Source organism: Nicotiana attenuata, chromosome 11 (assembly GCF_001879085.1).
Source record: "Nicotiana attenuata strain UT chromosome 11, NIATTr2, whole genome shotgun sequence".
Classification (NCBI taxonomy): domain Eukaryota; kingdom Viridiplantae; phylum Streptophyta; class Magnoliopsida; order Solanales; family Solanaceae; genus Nicotiana; species Nicotiana attenuata.
This window is the reverse complement of record NC_031999.1, coordinates 33,910,009-33,925,319: the sequence shown is the minus strand read 5'-3', so window position 1 is coordinate 33,925,319 and position 15,311 is coordinate 33,910,009. Positions and strand designations below refer to the sequence as shown.

The following is a 15,311-nucleotide window of genomic DNA, read 5'->3' as shown; positions in this document are numbered from 1 at the left end:
GCTGTTGTAAAACTATGTGGACTTGAAATTGAAGGCCTGGCCTGGCCGGGTATACTTTGGGCCTGTTTAAGGCCTACTATAGTTATTTTGTAATTTTGTAATTCGTTTCATTCATTGGGCCTGTAATAATTCTGTAATAATAATAAGGGTATTCGTAAAATTGGGAAAATGGGTTTACTTAAATATTTGCATGAAATGGGTAGAAATCTTGCCTATAGGTGTTTAATTTGCTCGAACATATTCTGCTTCTATGTGTGTTAGATAACCTGCTTATAGGACTTCAATGTTCAATCCATTCAACATATTCTGCTTCTACATGATTGCTAGATATCATGCCTATAGGAAATAAATGACCAATCTTTCAGTTGCAGCATATTCACTAGATACTATACTATAGGATTTTAATTGATAATTTGATGTTGTAATACTGCCCACTTAGAAGACATGCCTATAGGGGGCTAAGTATAAAAAGGGTCAACTCAGTTACTGATCGTTAGAAATCCTGCCTATAGGACATTATCACTCGCTTTTAAAGTGCTAATATTAACTTTCAACACTGTTTCGTTACCACTATTAGAAAGCATGCCTATAGGATCAAACTAAGTAATTCTGAATATCTTCCATGGTTACCACTGCCAACTACTGCACCTAGATATCATGTCTATAGATTTAAACACTTATAATCTGTAATAATCAGCATATAATATGAGGTTTCCTAAATTGTGTAGATATTTAGAAGTCATGCCTCTAAAACAACACCTTGCATCTGAAACTGCCTACATGTTTGAACTCCAAAGTCACATAGAAATCATGTCTATAGGGCTTAATGGCTTTAACTCGTCTCAATTCTGAAACTGTCACACGCCTAACTTGTTTGCGTGCATTTGTTGTCTAAGTGTGGAGGCTAACTTGAGCCCTTAACTGCTTTTATATGAAGTCCAACTTGTTTTTGTATGTCGCCTAGTTTTCTCATTTTGAGCAACCTAAGTTAGGTCTAGAACCACCCAAAATAGAGGTCCAAATGCCTCCTGGACAGTAGACATGGGACGGGTAGTGCATGCATAGGGTACGAGTTATAATTGAACTAGTACGCTTTAGGTAACAACTTAAAGATAGTAATCGACTTAAAGATAGTAATCGGATAGTCTGTGCCCGCTGAATAATACGAGTAACACCCCATCTGGAGGGAGTTACGAAGTATTATTTATGTTTCACGGGGTGATCCTTTAGACTAAAAAACTTAGGACCCCCCTGCTTTCTTTCTTTTCCTACTAGAATAAAAAATAGTTGTACCTTCTGTTCAAAACCTGTTTATAATAAACTTCTTAAATTTTGTGCTCTCTCTTTGTTTATTTGATCACATAGACTAATTCATATAATTCGAGTTTGGCCGAGACCCACAGTTGTGGACCTCGAAGAGTGCCTAACACCTTTTCTTCGAGGTAATTTGAGCCCTTACCCGATCTTTAGTGATGCAAACTAGTCAAACAGAGTTATTTGCAAACAGGTGCCCTAACGCACCTCAACCCCGTTAGGTGGCGACTCTCTCTTTTAACACCTTCTTTAAAAGAGTTGTCACATGTCGAAACCCGATTTTGCGAGAAAAAGGGGCGTGGCACCCGTCAGTTACTCTTCGCGAACACATTCACTAGATCGCAAACGTGAAGACAAGGGGAAGTAAGCCTTCGCGAACGTGAAGAGTGGATCGCGAAGGCCTTTGGCCGCTGCTGCTTCGCGATCGCGTCAGGTGCCTCGCGAATGCGATGAACACCTGACGCCCAGAATTTAAAATTTTCCAAACACGAGATTCACCCATTTTTAACCATCTTCTCATTAGAGCTCGGCCTAGAGGCGATTTTGAAGAGAAATTTCATCACCATTTCATAGGTTAGTATACTTTAATTCGTTTATGTCCATTTCCATCAACACCCATTGATTTCTAATCTTAATCTATGCTCTTTCATAGTAGAAAATTGCGAATTTGGGTAGAATTGGGGGGGGGGGGGTTTGTAAAATTGAGATTTAGACCTCAAATCGAGGCTGAATATTGAAACTAATCACATAATCGAGCTCGGAGGTGAATGGATAATTGGGTTTGGGTCCGAATCTCAGGTTTTTACCAAGCGAGCCCGGGTTGACTTTTGTTGACTTTTTGGGAAAAGTGTAAAGATCTTAGCTTTATGTATTTTAATTGATTTTCCTCGTATTATTTGTTAATATTAAGTCCATTTTGGTTAGATTTGATTGGTTTGGAGGCAAATTTTAGAGGAAAGGCACCGGTTGAGCTTTGATTTGCTTGCGGAGCGAGGTAAGTGTTGGGTCTAACCTTGATTTGAGGGAATTAGGAACCCTTGAACTATATGTTATGTGACTTACATGTGCAACGTCGTATATGTGAGGTGACGAGTGTATATACGACGTCAAAATAGTTGTTTTCATGCTTTCCTGTATTTCATTAATTATCTCATTCAATGTTTTAACTGCTACATGTTTTAATTGCTTCCTATACCGTAATTTGTTACTTGTCATCTATTTACTCTTGTATTGAAATGCTCGTTTCTTCCATGATTCCATGATTAATTGCCACTTGCCTTACTTTTCTTACTTGCACACTTTAATTGTCATATTATTCGGCTTGTCTTGTTGCTTTGTATTAGTTGTAGCATTCCTTGATTTGGTACGAGATTCCTTTGTGACTTCGCTTTCATAATTCTTTAATCGTAGAGATTATTGTCAATTGAGTTGTTGAATTGATAAAGTTTATTGATTTTGTTTATGGATCGGATTGCACGCCGCAACGGGTGGAATAAGGGAGGATTGATATTGATATGGTGGGATCGGATTACACGCCGCAACGGATTTATATGTGATTTTGATATGATGAAATAAGGGAGGATTATGATATTGATTATGATTATATGGTGGGATCGGATTGCATGCCGCAACGGATTTTACATATTATTCTTGATATTTATATGATGAAATAAGGGGGAATTGTATTTGTACGGTGGGATTGGTTGTGCACCACAACAGATTGTGTATTTTGTATTCATTGTTGCATTGTGTTAGCTTTCAGTATTTTATACGAGAATCTGAGGAATGATGTTTCTGGATTAACTGATTTCGAGGATTCAGTTTATTTTCATAAGTTAACCGCCTTACTTTTCTGGTGTTCCTTTTCCTATTATTATTAATATTATACGCGTACAGATTATTGTAAGTGACCCGCCTTAGCCTTGTCACTAATTCGTCGAGGTTAGGCTCGGCACTTACAGAGTACATGGGGTCGGTTGTACTCATACTATACTTTGCAATTCTTATGCAGATTTTAGAGTTGGTCCTAGTAGCGGTCAGTAGATTGCTCGGATTGATTGCCTAACGGAGACTTGAGGTACAACTACTCGGCGTTCGCAGCCCTGAAGTCCCCTTCCATATCTCCCTAGTTGTTTACTGTATTTCAGACGGTTATGCTTTTATTCAAACTTTTATTTGTAGTACTCTAGTCACTCGTGTACTTGTGACACCCGTTCTGGGATTGTATCTAGATATCGTTGTTGTTATGGTTTTCTCACTCTATTTCAGTTCATTTAATGTCTTGGTTATTATTTAATTTGAATTGTTAAAAATGGCTAAAAACTATTCTAACTTTGGCTTGCCTAGCAAGTGAAATGTTAGGCGCCATCACAGCGAGGCAAGTGGAAACCAAGACCTTGGACATCAGATTCGGTTGGCACCGGGAAAAACTCAAAGGGAATATTGCTAGTAAAGACAAACGAATGTTTGCCGCACGACGACATTCAATGAAGAATATTTTTCAGTAGAGAATTTTGGCTTTCATAGTCTGTCGTTACACATTCATCAATGCCCTCATAATTGTCATTTAAGAAGAGCTTGATCCTAGGACCTTGTTCCCTAGGTGCAGCCATAAATAATGACTTCAACAACCATTGTAAGGGGGTATTTTCTAACAAAACTTATGCTACACATTATTCTAAGCTCAATAACGATTTATTTCCTGCCTATTGATATTCTTACTATTGCCTTCAAAAGCTCTACTCCCAGAAACCAAGACCGGGGACATCAGATTCGGTTGGCACCGGGAAAGCCCCGAAGGGAATATTGCTAATAAAGACAAAGGAAATGTTTGCCGCACGATGACATTCAATGAAGAGTATTTTTCAGTATTAAATACATAATCTGTTATAGAGAATTTTGGCTTTCATAGACTACCGTTACACATTCATCAATAGCCCTCACAATTGTCATTTAAGAAGGGCTTGATCCTAGGACCTTGTTCCCTAGGTGCAGCAATAAATAATGACTTCAACAATTGTTGTAAGGGGGTATTTTCTAACAAAACTTATGCTACACATTATTCTAAGCTCAATAACGATTTATTTCCTGCCTATTGATATTCTTACTACTGTCTTCGAAAGCTCTACTCCCGGAACCAAGTTATTTGCTGTCTTATATCGATTTCAACATTAAGTCTTGTATTTTATTAAATTTATTTATCATTTTGGGATCAAATCGATCCGCTTGTTTATAAATAACATTACAAATTTAACTGTACCATATTACGGGTAAACAAATTCGCTGTTAATAAATCTTAAGTAACTTAAAGTATAAATTTATCCTGTGCTGTAGTTAAACTTTTGTTTTAATAAGTAAATAAATGCACTAGGTTTCTAAGGACGGTAGCAACTAGCTAGCTTGGCCGTTGAGTGAGTTGAGAAGAGAGGTTTGTTTAAATAAAGTAGTAGTACTCCGTAGGAATTGATTGAATAAGCAGTGCACGTGTAGTACTTCAATTCAGCATCTTCTCTTCACTCCATACATCGAGCAGAGCATATCTAGAGAGTTGTATACATAATGGGTACTATTAAGGCAGATTTATAATTTAAATTTTATGCGTTTCTTCGACGATTTAAAAAATAGTACTTCTCTTTGTATTTACTAAATCAACATTAATTAGTTGTTACCTTAACACATTGAAATATGTAATTGAGGGTAAAGTTTGAAAAATAAAATTAATTCCTCTTTGATTATGTAAATGGACACTTATTTTGGACCAAAATAAAAAGGTAAAATGGTCTCTTATTACGGACCGGAGGGAGTATATAATTAAAGCTGAATTAACAGTCAAATATTTATAAATTTAGTAAATTTATGATATATATAATTAATTAATTTATTAATGGATTCACATGAACTCATATATTATATGCTCCGTTACAGCTTAGATTAAACTAATTTGGGGGACACTATGCATCGTATTCATTTTATTCATGAATTGAAGTGCAAAAATATAAGAGGAATTTCACGAAATAAGAGATTTTGAAGAGTTTCAAGATATGCCTCTGTATTTTTCTATGTTGTCATCTTGAAATTAATTAAGGATAGGGGTAAAAAGGAAAAGAAACGGGTGAAGTGACAGGGTAAATTAAATAGTGAATGGACGGTGTTAATTTGGGTACTGTATGGGTCAAAATTAGATCAGAGAAATTCGGCACGCGGAGACATAAGGTCGTGGTCAGACAAGCCAAGGTCGGACCGTCATCAATAAGCAAGGTCGGACCGTCATCAATAGCTAAGGTCGGACCGTCATCAATAGCCAAGGTCGGACCGTCATCAAAAAGCTAGGTCGGACCGTCATCAAAAAGCAAGGTCGGACCGTCATCAAACAGCTAGTTTGCTTTGGAATACTCAAAAGGAATATTCTACCGAATATTCCCTCTAAATTATATCTTTTTTTAGGATTTTCTACGGATACCTCCCTTATAAATAGGAGGGGAGGACTTCCCAAAAGGAGGGGGGCTCTCTCTCTGTCTCCCTCTCCCTCTTTCTAGAAAATATGTAAACACACCTCTCCAAAGAATTGAGAGGATGAGTGATCTCATATCTTCATCGGATCCAAAAAAGGGTCATAAAGTTCTTGTATTTGTCTACCATTGATCTTTATTAAATGAAAGAAGATCCGTCTCACTGAAGATCGGGTGAATCTTTTCCTTTATTTATATTTTTGTTACTTAATGCATCTTTACTTATGCCATTAAATCTGATCATAATCGCTGTCAACATTAATAATTGACTATGTTTTTCTACTTATCCTACTCATCTCGGATCTAGAGTTAATTATCTTTAATTAGGATTTACCCATTCATCTATATTGATTGATTTGCTTAAAAAGTATTAAACAACTTTGAGTCAAACAATTTGGCACCGTCTGTGGGGATTTTCTAGTTAAAATTTTAGTTTTCTCTAGATCTAAAATTCAATCCTAGCGAGTTCTTCTGTAGCTCCTACGGCACATTACATTCATACCAAGAACATAAAAGAAGTTGTTGACGTTAGTAGGCTATGGTCAAAGCTACATGTATATTGGAATTGTAAATTGTTTAATTGGCTGATTATAAACTTTGGACAATTGCTCCAATTTGAGGCTTTAAGCCACTTATATTCCAGAATGTTGAAAACGAATGAAGATCGGCGTGAAAATGTTAGCATCTGAAACACCAGTAGGATCCAGGTGGAATCTAACGAAGGAACAAATTGATTTGCTTGAAAGCATATACAGGCAGGGATAAGGACACCAAGTGCTGAGCAGATACAGCAGATAACTTTGAGGACTAATGTTTTTCCACCACCTCGACCAAATGACAATATTCACGAGGTAATGAATTTGGAGATGCTCGACTCTACTTCAGCGTCACCGCTTCCTGCTAATTTTGCTTGCCCTCCGAGCATTTCTTTGCAATAGATCAAACTGAGGTAACAAATGCTTTTATTTTGTTTTAACTAACTATTTCTCCAAGTGGAATAAAAGTAGGGACTCCCCCAGGAAATACGTCATATTCTCCAATGCAAGCAAAATTAAGCAAACTGGGACTCCCCCAGGAAATACGTCATATTCTCCAATGCAAGCAAAATTAAGCAACTTGGGACTCCCCCAGGGAACCCTTTAAGGCTAAGGCCTTCGCCATCAAAGATCGACAGGTTCGACCTCGTTCGAACTGGGACTAAGGCTAAGGCCTTCGCCATCAAAGATCGACAGGTTCGACCTCGTTCGAACTGGGACTAAGGCTAAGGCCTTCGCCAAAAAGAAGAATTCGGCCTCGACCGAAACAACATTCGGCCTCGTCCGAATCAACATTCGGCCTCGTCCGAATCGACCTTACGGCCAAGGGCCATCGCTAAAAAAGAGGGGGTCGACCCTTATGGCCAGGGGCCATCGCCAAAAAGAGGAGTTCGACCCCAACGGCCAAGGGCCATCGCCAAAAAGAAGAATTCGTCCTCGACCGAAATAACATTCGGCCTCATCCAAATCAACATTCGGCCTCGACCGAAATAACATTCAGCCTCATCCGAATCAACCTTCGGCCTCGACCGAAACAACATTCGGCCTCGTCCGAATCAACATTCGGTCTCGTCCGAATCGACCTTGCGGCTAAGGGCCGTCGCTAAAAAAGAGGGGGTCGACCCTTATGGCCAAGGGCCATCTCGAAAAAGAGAAGGTCGACCCCAACGGCCAAGGGCCATCGCCAAAAANATTAAGCAAATTGGGACTCCCCCAGGGAACCCTTTAAGGCTAAGGCCTTCGCCATCAAAGATCGACAGGTTCGACCTCGTTCGAACTGGGATTAAGGCTAAGGCCTTCGTCATCAAAGATCGACAGGTTTGACCTCGTTCGAACCGGGATTAAGGCTAAGGCCTTCGCCATCAAAGATCGACAGGTTCGACCTCGTTTGAACCGGGATTAAGGCTAAGGCCTTCGCCATCAAAGATCGACAGGTTCGACCTCGTTCGAACTGGGACTAAGGCTAAGGCCTTCGCCATCAAAGATCGACAGGTTCGACCTCGTTCGAACTAGGACTAAGGCTAAGGCCTTCGCCATCAAAGATCGACAGTTCGACCTCGTTCGAACCGGGATTAAGGCTAAGGCCTTCGCCATCAAAGATCGATAGGTTCGACCTCGTTCGAACTGGACTAAGGCTNCAAACCAAGGTCGGACCGTCATCAATAACCAAGGTCGGACCGTCATCAAAAAGCTAGGTCGGGCCGTCATCAAAAAGCAAGGTCGGACCGTCATCAAACAGCTAGTTTGCTTTGGAATACTCAAAAGGAATATTCTACCGAATATTCCCTCTAAATTGTATCTTTTCTTTTTAGGATTTTCTACGGATACCCCCCTTATAAATAGGAGGGGAGGACTCCCCAAAAGGAGGGGGGCTCTCTCTCTGTCTCCCTCTCCATCTTTCTAGAAAATATGTAAACACACCTCTCCAAAGAATTGAGAGGATGAGTGATCTTATATCTTCATCGGATCCAAAAAAGGGTCATAAAGTTCTTGTATTTGTCTACCATTGATCTTTATTAAATGAAAGAAGATCCGTCTCACTGAAGATCGGATGAATCTTTTCCTTTATTCATACTAGTATTAGGACCCGCGCGATGCGCGGTTTATTTTAACTAAACTTATCATAGCAAGGCATACTCTGCAATTTGTAGAAAGCAACAAACTTGATTAAGGACAAAATAAACCGAAACTTACAATTCTTGTTTCGACAGAAACATGTTAGACAATCTAAGGCTAAAGTAAGGAAATCACATCAATTTCTTTTTTCTGGATTCCATTTTCATTTGGTTCCTAAGTAATATACTCAAAATTTTCTCCAGGTTGCTAGAGAGGCTGTCCTAAAATGTAAGCCTCATATTAGAATTACACCATACCATGCAAATGTCAAAGATCCAGACTTCAATGTTGATTTTTTCAAGCAATTCAATGTTGTGCTTAATGGCCTTGACAATCTAGATGCTAGGCGACATATTAGCACTTTATATCACCATAACTCTCTACATCTTTAATTTGGGAGTCTTTAGATGGCATGACAGCCTCTTCTCATCCTTCAGTACTTCACCTCCTTTTAGATATGATTCATCATCTTCAGGTGCTAGCAAATAAATGCCAATAAACACACAAATAATTCCAAGAATGAACATTGTTGTTCTCAAAGCATCAAACACCTTGTACTCCTCAAAGTACACAAATCCAGTACAAACGGAGAAAAATGTCCAAGCTATTTGGAACATAGGGACAATAAGTATTGCATCAAAGCGTGAAAGTCCTTCATTTAACCTTGCCATCCAAAATATACCTGTACTTAGAAACATCAGAAGCATCGAATACGTGAACCTGCTGTGTAGTATCGCATAACGACCAGATGATGACATTGCCAATCTCAACATGTTTGAAAGAGACTTAGCAAACAATACCGAACATGATCCAATAGCACCTTTATTGCATGTGATCAATTTCTTATTTACCTCATTCTTTTGAAGGATGGAGCAATAAAAATTGTGTCATTACTATAACCTTATTACAGGAATTAAAAAATAATCTCCTTGTCAGTTGCTGGAACTATAGTACAACAGACCTCTTCATTGAACAAATTTGAAATTCATCAAAGGCAGCCACCGTATTTAACTGCTTCAAAGAACACTCAAGAGGTTTGTTATTTGACTTAAATTAAGAGGAAAAAAAAAATAGAAAGGGGAAACAATGAATAATTTCAAAGAATACGTTATAAAACAAAAACTCTCCTGCCATAGTAATAAACTTGGCAACTCATATTAGGACATTCATTTTGGAAGATACAATTGATTATTTTGTATGCTTCAGAGTTGCAGAAAAGTGAAACAATCATCAGGTTTATTGCATGCATGCTGAAAATAACATGAAGGTGGTAGTTTGATGGATCATGAACTTACAGGTTATTCAGCTCAAACATGCCAATAATATGACCATACATTTCAAGGGAGAGTACTGGTAAGAGTCAAGGATTCCATATTGAACCACATAAGTATCGAGAACAACACTACATAAAAGAGGAGCAGTCAACTGACTAAAAAGTAATCAGGATACATGGCTTGCATTCCTCGTCAAAGATAGCTGCCTTGAGGAGCTGCAGAGACTGGATAATACAAACTGATAAATCAAATTTCAGTATAGAAAGCAAAGAAGCAAGACCAACGAAATGCAGATATAATAGAAAACAAAATATACAGGTACTAAACTTCATAGATAACACAGTAACAGAGCACAAAAGTTTTAACTTCTAAGTAGGACTTATACACCATCGCAATAACTTGGGCCATGATTCTGGGATGCCTCCAGGCAAATCAAATTCCAGTAACTTTCCTTGGCTTCGGTAGAAGTAGAAGATGAGATTGTAGTCAAACTTGTATGAAAAAATAAGTTTTTTTAAAAAAGAATGCACCTTTTCGTCTTGAATAATTAATTCAAGGGAGACGGTGTTGTCTGGTTTGTCGCGGTCGGGAACGTGCCACAATCTCACTATTCGTATCTTTAAATTCCAATTCATCTTGTTACTCGATATATTGCAAATATAGTCAAATGCCGTCATATTTCTTCTTAGAGAAAACTTTATAAGAGGATTGTCTGTCAAATGGCGTCAAATATATATATATATATATATATATATATATATATATATATATATATATATATATATATATATATATATATATATATACGGAATGCAGTAATTTTTGTATGGAAAAATAAACCCTAAATCGCAAGTAATTACAAAAAAAATTCAGTTACTATATATATATATATCTATAGATATATACGGAATGCGGTAATTTTTGTATCGAAAAATATATTTTCCATAAAAAGATCAGTAAAATAGAGGTATATGCATTTGGGATTCCACAATTAGTTGTTATCCCGAAATACCTGGCGTAGATGTCGTCGTCTTCAGATGCGATGCGAAAAAGATGAGAACAAACGACCGGAAAAATCATCTTCAGATTTGAATGTCTCCTTGCGATGGACTAATTTAACATTTGAATGTCTCCTCTTCTCCTTCTGTATCCAAATCCAACAAAATTACGGATCTTATTTTTCGGGTTAGGTTTAAGCTTTTTGAAATTCCCAATTTGTTTAGAGAGATCAAGATTCCCCAGTTTTTCGATCTAATTGTAATCCCACATATATTCACTCAAGATTTTTCGGATTCCCCAGTTCTTCGGACTAATTGTAATCCCACATATATTCTGTCAAGATATTTCGGCGTAATTGCAAGGTTATCTCATAATTTAGGCGTAATTGGTGCTTCTCCAGATTTTTAGGCGTAATCTATGTTGACTTAATTTGACAGAAAATTATGCAAAAAAAATGTGTATTTAAATCTTGCATTTTAATAAGTCAATTATGCCGAAAATAATGGGTGTTAAATCTTGCATTTTAATAACAATAAGTATTAATAAATTAAGTTGCCATGTGTCTTTTTAATATGTTGCCACTTGGCATTCTAATAATTTGACACTTGGCTAAATTATAAAGCAAACTTTGCTTTAGTATAGATATAGATTTTTGTTACTTAATGCATCTTTACTTATGCCATTAAATCTGATCATAATCGCTGTCAACATTTATATTTGACTATGTTTTTCTACTTATCCTATTCATCTCGGATCTAGAGTTACTTATCTTTAACTAGGATTTACCCCTTCATCTATATTGATTGATTTGCTTAAAAAGTATTAAACAACTTTGAGTCAAACAGGTACATTGTATAGATGAATTTGGGGTTATAAGACGCAACTTAGTGTATGGATTCTAAAGTACTAAATCTGATCATCAGAAAGAAAAACAGACGTACCCCGTTAGCTCAGAAATCAGAAAGAAATGTGCTACTAGTGAAAGAGATTGATATTGGAGAATGAATATGACGTTGTTGTTTTTCTCTTCTATTCTCTCAATTCTTTGATATGTGCCCTACTCTTTAGTCTTTATTAGAGAAGTTTTCCTTCCTTTTTTTTTTCATTATTTATTTTGCCTTCCTAAGGATCGATGAAGCTTTTTTTTTTTTTTTATGGCATTTTTTTTTTTTTTTGAGTTTTCCACCATATTCGCATTGGGTCCGATAAATTTGAGATAATATTGGAAGTCCCACATTGGGGTACAATGCTTCCTTACAAAGCTGGCTTCATATCCATAATTCGCGACCTTTAGTTAAGGATGAAGAGTATTTACCACTCAATTACAACCATTATTATTCTCTAAAAACGAATGATCGTCCAATTAAAAATTATATAGTATCCCTAAGTTTGACTAAACCTTTTCTCTCTTTACAAAAGACAGGGAAGGAGAAAGGAGAAGGACAGAGCTTGACGATGCCACATTCTGATGTGCGATCTAAAAGTCACTAGGAGTGTGTCCATGGAGTTGTTACACATGCAAGATTCTAGTTTGGCATCTGAGTGTAATTAATAAATTAAACAATGATTAACTATTTATTAAATAGCCCTTAACCTCGTTTATTTATAGGTAAACAGCAAGGTCAAATTTCCTTAATCCCAAATTGATGATGATTTTATGCCTGATAAAGTGGCATTACTCCATTTGGATTGGCTCTGCCAAATCTCGTATATAGACTTCTCCCATTTTTAATAAAACCCCCTTGTACGTTGGCATTTCTACTCCTGAAGGTGTAAAAATAGCACGGGTTAGCCAGTTCTCGGATCGGTAATCCAAAAATAGTCAGTATTTTCATTGTCATTTAAAAATAACCATTATTTTAGCGGCAACACAAAAAGTTTCAGCATAATATGCTGGATGATGGAGCTCCTGCTTATAAATTTCCAGCATATTATGTTGGAATTCTAGCACATTATGAAATTTCAGCATATTATGCTCGAATCTTATATGTAAAAAGTTTGAACTCCAGCATATGATGCTGAAATTTTTTCGGATTTTTAAGAGTGTTTTTGTTCAGGTTTTATCATTACGAGCCTGTTTGGAAAGCTGATAATAGGTGAATTTGACTATAATCACGCACCAAATAATCACCTTCTTGTGAACTTTTAATGTGGAAAAATGACAACAAAATGCTCTTATTAGTGTTTTTCATGATTTGCAGGTGATATAGGTGTAAGGAAGGCTATGGAGCGGTTTTGGAGTCAACTATTGATGAAAAAAAGGCCAATTGTTGAATTTCCCAAGTATCCCATTCAAAACAGGCCAAAATTTCCGGGTACAAGTTCCACCGCGGTTCTACCGCGACCGCGGTGGAAGGCAGTTTCTGAAAGTTGAAGATTCCGCGAGGGCGTTTGGCCGCGGTTCTACCGCGACCGCGGTAGAACCGCGGTGGGCACAGTAAACTTCAGGGACTTAAGTGTAAAACACGGGATTTTTAGACCAAAACCCTATTTAAAACACTAGACTTCGCCCAAGAGAGGCATGTATTGATTTTTTAGGTTTCTTAGCAAGGAATACAATTGGGAGCAAGTACTCTAAACATCTTTCTTCCTTTCTTTTGATTTTTATGATGAATTCAAGTGTAGTTTATTCTCCCATATCCATGAGTAGCTAAATTCCTTGTCTAAGGCTGTGATGGAACCTATTGGGTGATGAACTTCTTGTTTATGTGAATACAAATTGCTAGTTTAATCTTTATTTGTTCAACTTCGTGTTCGTTGTAGTTAATTGACAGGATCCTCAATTAGCTGTACCTATTTAGTGTGCATAACTTGGAAAAGAGTGCATATTTAGGGTATTGTTGAACAACACCACTCCTAGATTATTAGAGGAATCTATAATTGCGGGTTTAAAGGCGGGATTAGGAATAACGAAGTCTTGGGTGCAATCTAAAGTGAATTGTGATTAAATAAAGCAAGTTAGTGTATCTCGGGAGAGTGCAATAGTAGATTACTGTGATTACTCGGGAGAGATTTGCGGTAAGATTAGCTTTCATGATTGATAGAGATGTGTGGGTAAATTTGTATGAGCATAAACAGAAGGGATTCCATCAATAGGGGAAATCATTGCCTTAGCTTTTCCTTATAATTGTTTACAACCTTATTAATTTAGTTACAGCCATTTAGTTACTTGCAAGCTAGTTGTTAAAGGACACTCAACTGAGAATTTGAATGTTTGAGAAGCTGGTGCTGAATACTTGGTGGGTTTGAAGATAGCGGTTGATAGGTTAACTCTCTGTGGATTCGACCCTGGGCGTAATACTCGGGTTATATTTGCAACGTCCGCAGAGTTCTTTTCTAGAAGGCATAGTTGGGCGTGATCAAATTTTGGCGCCGTTGCCGGGGAGTTAACGGAATTATCAACTGCCATTGACAGAAATACAAAGATTATTGTTGTATTCAGTTTCTCTCTACCAATTTATTTTTCATTGAAAATTTGACGGTTGTTGATCTGGGTGCACAGGTGCATGCCTAGAAATTCTACAAGGACTGGAGAACTGCTTGAAGGACTCTCATACCCCGAGAAGACATTCCGGGCATTGAATCGTGCAAACAAAAGACTTCAACAATCACAACAAATACACCAACTCGAAATTGATATGGGCGACATAAACGACCCCAACGGGAACGTCAGGGATGAGCAATTGGCACCTCCTGTGCCTGAGGGTGCACTTTATGACTGGGCACAACCAACAGCTGACAATCTGGCCACTGCCATTATTGTGCCTGCGATACAAGCTGAATCGTTCCAGATCACAAATAACATGCTACACTTGTTGCAGAACAAGGGACTTTTTTCTGGGACACAAACAGAAGACCCTCAGCAACATTTAAAGAACTTCCTGTCTATTTGCAAAACTCAAAGGCAACCGAACGTGACTCCGGAAGCAATCAGACTATTATTGTTTCCATTCTCGGTGACAGGAGCTGCTCAGGTTTGGCTAAACTCACTTCCCATAAACTCTATAGCAACTTGGGATGAGTTGGTCAAGCAATTTCACAACAAGTTCCATCCTCCCAACAAGACCGCTCAACAAATTGATGAGATTGTGAGCTTCAAACAGAAACCATTGGAGACACTACACGAGACATGGGGAAGGTTTAAAGGAATGTTGGTTATGTGTCCCCACCATGGTGTTCCAGAGCAGATGTTGGGACAACGGTTTTACATGGGATTGTCAGACAGCTTGAAGAATATAGTTGATGCCTCGGCTGGTGGGGCATTCTTGAGCAAGACTTGGAGAGAAGGTCAGAATTTGCTCGACAAGATGGCACAGAATTCGGGTTGGACTTCTAGAAATGCACCTATCACTCCAGTGGTGCACTCAGTGCCTCTTGATCCTTCTAATACAATGGCTGAAAACATGGCGACTCTTTTGACGCAAATGAGCATCCTCACCAAAAAGGTGGAGGAATCAGGGCAGAAACAACAGGTTCACATAGTAGACACTACCAACGGGGGATTGTGCACATCTTGCATTAGCCAGCCAATTGGTAATCCATGGAATACAGAGCATGATCATCAT

At 37.9% G+C, this 15,311-nt stretch overlaps 1 long non-coding RNA gene across 1 annotated transcript; it reads right to left on the bottom strand.

The window, feature by feature from the left end:
- LOC109235025 lies at nucleotides 9,442–10,018 on the bottom strand. Its single transcript, XR_002069294.1, has 2 exons — nucleotides 9,923–10,018; nucleotides 9,442–9,823 (listed from the first exon to the last, which is right to left on the bottom strand). It is a non-coding gene; the product is annotated as an uncharacterized LOC109235025 (long non-coding RNA).